Consider the following 6555-nt stretch of genomic DNA (forward strand, 5'->3'; position numbering starts at 1 on the left):
CAAGGTTAACTTTTGCCAATTTTAACTGTCTACAATTTGTAATTCATCGAAGTAATAAATTAAAATCTTGATTTTATGAAATGGCCCTCGATTCTATTAGCTTTTGTAATCCAGTTGCAGTATTCTCTGGAAAAATAAGACTTTCGGGGGGGGGGGGGGGGGGGGGGGGGGTGCTGGAAATGTAAAGCTTCCTTACTTGAGTGTGAGGGGAGTCCACAGCATGTCTTACGTGAATTAACTCAAGCGAATGTTCTTTTTTAATATGGTAATGGAAGCCTGTTTGGCCTTTAAAATTATGTTGTATACTATCATTTATGCATAAATGATTATTTTATTTTTTTATCTTTATATAATATTTTATACTATGCACATCCAATAAATATAAATCCAAGGAACTAAAAATTCTTTAAACCGTTCATAAAATCTTTTGGAATCCCTTGAAATCTTTGCCATCCTTTCATATTTCTTGAATTCTTTTGAAAGTTTTTTACATTCCTTGAAAACTTTTTTATTCATGTGAACATTCCTTGAAATTCTTTGAATTCCATGTCTATCGTACATAATCTCGTAACACCCCTTTAAAAATGGTTGGTCTCGCTGTAAATCTCTTTAAATCATTTGAAAATTGTGGAATTCCCTTAAAATTCTTTGAGATTCCGTAAAATCATTTGAAATCGGTTGAAATCAGTTAAAGCCTTTGAAATTCCATGACATCCCTTGAAATTCTCTAAATTCCGTGGATATGCTTTTTAATCTTTTGAAATTTCTTGAAATCCTTAAATCTTAAAATTCTTTTTAAATATCTCCAAATCGTTTCCAATTCTTGAAACCCCCTCAGAATTTATAAAATTCCATTGAAATACTGCGTGAAACTTCCGGTAATCCTTTGGAACTACACTTTCTGGTTCTTTGAAATACTTTAAAATCCATAGAAATCTGTTGAAATCTTTTCAAATCATTGAAAATTTTTCAAATCTTTTCAAACCACTTGAAATCTTTTGAAATTCGGTTTTTAGTGAAAATAATTTATATATTGAGTAAAAAAATAGATAATCTTACGTAAAAAGATTGGGGGGGGGGGGGGGGGGGGGGGGGGGGGGTACTGAAATCTTATGAATCCGAAAATAAGAAGGTGTCTAAACCCAGTAAGAAAACTTAAATTTAAAAAATGGTGAAATTTCGATCTTAGCGTGAAAATGAACTTTTTTCAATCTAATTTAAAACCTGATTCTTCCACCGACCTCTAATCCGCAAGAGAGTACATTTTTCAGAAATTTAATTCCCTGCAGTTCCCACGGCAGCGGCTGTGAATTACTTTGTGTACCCGAAACAGGACAAAATTTACATAAATTTAATTCCTTTCAGTTCTTTAAAAAATATCTATAATTAATTGTTTTTAATTTCGAAAAGTAGGATACATTTCAAATTTAATTACTTCCTTCCATTTATTCCAGGAAATATGTATATTGAATTGTTCTTAATTCCGTGAAATAATTTCGAATTCTAAAATGTTGTATATATTTCAAATGAATCTAATTACCAGTGGTACCTTCAGAAAATATTGTTTTTAAAATATTTAAATAAATAAAAATTTTAATAAATATAATGTACTTTCCAAGTGTGGAAGCTATAAATAAAGCGGAAGGTAAAAAATATATACACATGCAGTAATATTTTAATAAAAAATAGTAACTATGTGAAAGCCAAGATAAAAAAATGAAAATAAATTGATAATACTAAATGTATTAATAATTTAGTAGATATTCAATTAATGGATAATAATTACATTACGCCACAAGAAATACTATCGTTTATTTATATGAATGAAAAACTTCTAGGTTTTCATTTTATTGATCCTGACTACGGATTTTCGTATTTTTCGATTCCATTCAGTAGTGTTCTGTGAAATTGGTCGAGGGGCATTAAAGGGGATTGATTTTTCTCATAACTATTTCCGCGAAGGTTTAGGAGACGAGAGGAAAAATCAGGTATTCAAGTGAATTAAATTTTTTAATCCCGATCAATGCAAACCTTATTCACTAGGAAATTTCTAAAAGTATCCTTACGTAATTAATTGACGATCCCCAAGTAATTCGATAACTTCCAAATACTAAATAGAAAATCTTCGTATATATAACCGGGTTAGGAAGGAGCACAGCTCTTATATTAGCAATCTACACTTTTCTCGAATCCATCACTTCCATTTATACAATAAACAACTTCAAAAAAGCCATCGGCTGCCAATTAGCACAGACTAGTAATTTGACACAAGGAAAGTCTGATGGAAGTTGATACCAGAACTTTAGAAGTCACGGAATACAAATGGATCCCAAAGATATCGAGTGATATTCATCCAGTTAGCTAATAACCGAGCTGAAGCTTCATACTATGAAAAGTGTTTAATCCACTGCAAACAAATCGCTTTTGCCTCAAACATGACAAGCTCTCGAGATGTGACGATTGAAGATATTTTTAAATTAGAATCATTATTTTCTGAAGTTTATATCCTTCGTCAAATCGTTTGAAATACTTATAAAATATTTTAAATCTGTGAAATATTTTTAATGTTTTAAAACTTTCAGAAATCAATGCGAATACTTTGAAATCTTTTAAATCTTAGTGGACTGTTTGTGAAACCGTTTGAAATATTTTAAATCTTCGTGAAATATTTTAAATCGTTATAAAATGTTTGCGAAATCTTTAAAATCTGTGGAAGTCTTTAAAATCTTTAAAATCTTTTAGAAATCTGTCAAAAGTTTGTGAAGTATTTCAAAACAATGAAATCTGATAAAAAGAGATATTTCGGGTTTCACTCGTGTAAAAAAAATTACGAATTGTTTGCTGACGTTTCGTGAACATTGCAGCTCACATCTTCAGAGCTGACCTGAAACTGAGGTATCAGGTCATGATGTTCTTAGGTATACTTTCTACGATGCCTGTGGTTGGCCAGAGCGCCCCACCGTGGGGACTGGCCGAACTTGATTGGCCAATCAAGTCTTTTATAAAAAATCCGGGACACGGAAAGCCAAATCGGACTGGTATTATATCCATTGTCCCAATTGATGTTATTAGGGTGTTTTAAGATTTCGATTGCTTCTCTATGTTTTCTTGGAAATTTGTTGTGTGTTTTTGCAATGACTGTTGTTTCATCCAATGACCGGTTTCTCCAATATAGACTTTGCCACAAGAACAAGGGATTTTATATACTCCTGGATCACTGAAAGGTGCCTTTTTATCATTAGGGTTATTTTATACTTTAGGTCCTATTTTCACAGGTGTTTTAAATATGGTTTGGATGTTGTGTTTGTTGAGAATTCTTCCTATTTGTTCTGTGACACCTTGGATGTAGGGTAGAGTGGTGGTCATTTTTCTCTCTCTTTCTTTCGTAAGTTGTGTTGACTTGCTTTTTTGGGTGTGTTTTCTTATTGCTTTATCAATTTGTTTGTTTGTGTAGTCGTTCTGTATTAGGATTTGTTTAACGTTTTGTAATTCCTTTTCTAAGTTATCTTTGTCTGTTATGGAGACAGCTCTGTATGCGTGGGTTTTCTGTAAACTTCGTGCCCTAACGTGTTATCAGATTTTTTTTGTAAACTAATACGTCCAAGAAAAGCAATTTTCCGTTTTGTTCTATTTCCATGGTGAACTGGATATTAGGATGTAATTGATTGATAAAATCGAAAAACTTATTTAGTTCATCTCGTCCATGTCGCCAGATGACAAATGTGTCATCAACGTAACGGAACCAGAATTCCGGTTTAAGTTTGGCTTGGTTAAAGATTTTAGTTTCTAGATGTTCCATAAAGACATTGGCTATTACAGGTGAAATTGGGGATCCCATTGCTGCCCCTGAGGTTTGTTCGTAGAATTGGTTATTGAATGAGAAGTAAGTATTATTGAGACATTGTTCTATCAAAGGTACAAGCTCGGAAGGGAAGTTTGTGAAAGATTTAATAATATTAATCGTATCCGAGATTGGTACTTTCGTAAAAAGAGATACTATGTCGAAAGTCACTATGATGTCTTGGGGTTGAATGTGAATCTGTTGTATCTTTTAATTAAAGTCAAATGAGTTTTGGACGTGAGTGATGGAGTTTCCTGTAAAAGGATTTAGTTTTGCAGCGAGGAAACGTGCTAGGTTGTAAGTTGGTGAGTTTATTGCGCTGACGATCGGCCTGAGTGTAATGTTTTCTTTGTGGATTTTTGGGAGCCCGTAAAGTTTTCGAGAGATGGAATTAGTAGGAATTAAGTTAGATATTGTTTGGCTGTCAAATTTAGAGTCTTTGAGAAGAGTCTTTGTTTTACTGACTATTGTTTTTTTGGGGTCCTTTTTAAGTTTTTTGTATGTATCGTCAGTTAGAAGGTCCATGATTTTGTTGTTATAGTCTTCTTTATTCATTATTACTGTTGTATTGCCTTTGTCTGCGGGTAATATTATAATATCTTTATTTTGATTGAGTTCTTTAATTGCAGTTTTTTCCTGTTTTCTTAAGTTTGAGGAGGGAACTAGAGCTTGGCGTAAAATATTGGCCGTCCTACGTCGTATGTCCTTCGCTTTTCGGATAGAAGGGTATATATTATGAATTCTAAATTGCTGATTATTTCTTCTTTTGGGATTTTCGATGGAGCTACAGCAAAATTATGTCCTTCAGTTAACGCTGAAATCATTTCATTGTTGAGAGGGTGGTCAGAGATGTTTTTTACTGTATTTGTTAGTTTAGTTTGCTTTACTGGAAGTAATTTGTCAAATTTTGTTTATTGTTTTTGGGTGGAAAACTCATTAATCCGTTGGGATTGGTCAAACGATATGCGGTCCAATGTGGACCAAATGTTAAATCTGAGGGTATTTGATAGGAAAAGGTGAAGTTTTAATAGTTTTTTAGAGGTAGTGTGCAAAAGAAATTTGGTATGTTGTATTCTTTCTTTAACGAGAAGCAAACTTGTATTATGCAGGATAGATTTGGATTTAGATGTTCCCAAATTATTTTTCAGTTGTAAGAATTTTGGGACTAATTTGTTGTCTCTGCACCGTTTCAAAAAAGCTAAGGATGTTAGTAGCTTACCTTGAGAAGTCCTGAGCTTACTAAAGGTGTCTATCTTTGAAATCTGTTAAATTTTTTCAAATTCTTTGAAATCTGTTTAAATCTTTCAAATCGTCGTTTACACTTTTAAATTTTTTAAATCGTCCAATATTTGTGAAATATTTGTAAAATCTGTTTAGTCTTTGAGAAATCTGTTAAATTTTTTTGAAATATTCTAAATCTTTGACATTTATCTAAACTTATAAAATCCTTCAAATTTGATCGAAATCTTTGAAAAAATTTGAAATCTTTGTGAAATTATTTTAAATCTTTATGAAATCGGTGAAAATATTTTCTTATTCTTTTCAATTATTTGAAATATGTTGAAATCTTTTAAATCTTTGAAAATTTTCAATTTTTCCCGAAATCTTTTTAAAAATTTGAAATGCTTGGAAAGCTTTGTCAAATTGTTTAAAATCTTTGTGAAATCTGTTGAAATATTTGAAATACTTTGATATTTTTTTCATCTGTGTGAAATTCTTTTAAAATCCTTTAAGTGTCTGTGAAATATTTTGAAAACTTAAAAGTATTTTCTGAATTATTTAAAATTTGTATCAAATCTTTTCATTAAATCTTTGTAAAATAGTTTGAAAACGTTTGAAAACGTTTGAAATCTTTTTTAAATCTTTGGAATCTTTATAAAATTTTTTAAATCTTTGTGAACTTCTTTAAATCTTCACATTTGTTTTAAACTTCGAAATTCCTGTCAAATGCTTTTAAATTTTTGAAATCTCGGTGATCTATTTTGAAATCTTTAAAATGTTTTGAAATTCCTAGAATCTTTCTCGGATTCTTGAAATTTTTTTAAGGCCATATGACGAGTGGATCACGTGACCAGATTCCTACATTACCGCCACTTATTTTATTTCCCAATTTATTTTCACACGAAGCGCCACATCGAGTTGAAAATTTGGAATAATAAATAAGGAGCACTGAGAAAGATGAGCCTGGTCCTAAATTTTAATAATTATGAAAAAAACAAAAAGAATTATTTACAACAAAATTTTTTTTCAGTCATACAAATTTAGGACCGACCCACAATTCTTAGTGCTTCTTGTTTAGTATCCTAAACTTTCAACTCGATGTGGCGATATAAGTTTGGAAATAAATAAAAGTGTCCTTAAGGTTAGAATCTGGTCACGTGACCCACTCATCACATGGTCTTAAATCTTTGAAATTATTGGAAAATATTTTGAAATCGTTTTAAATCTTTGCAAAAGCGTTGAACTGTACACTCTTTAAAAGTCAAATGCACATTCTTTGGAAACATTAGTTCTACAGGTGAAGCGTTATGGGAAAGTTACTTTTTATTGAAAGATAAAATCACAAATTAGGATTCCAACGTGAAAAGCATAATGGACATGTTGAAAAGCATGTCCGGAATTTCGGGAGCGAAAGCTATTGGTCATAAATTTTCCGGCAGAATTCTTGTTTTGGTCAAATTTAATCTACAAACAAATAACTATTACTAATTATT

Source organism: Belonocnema kinseyi, chromosome 4 (genome assembly GCF_010883055.1).
Source record: "Belonocnema kinseyi isolate 2016_QV_RU_SX_M_011 chromosome 4, B_treatae_v1, whole genome shotgun sequence".
In the NCBI taxonomy this organism is placed as follows: domain Eukaryota; kingdom Metazoa; phylum Arthropoda; class Insecta; order Hymenoptera; family Cynipidae; genus Belonocnema; species Belonocnema kinseyi.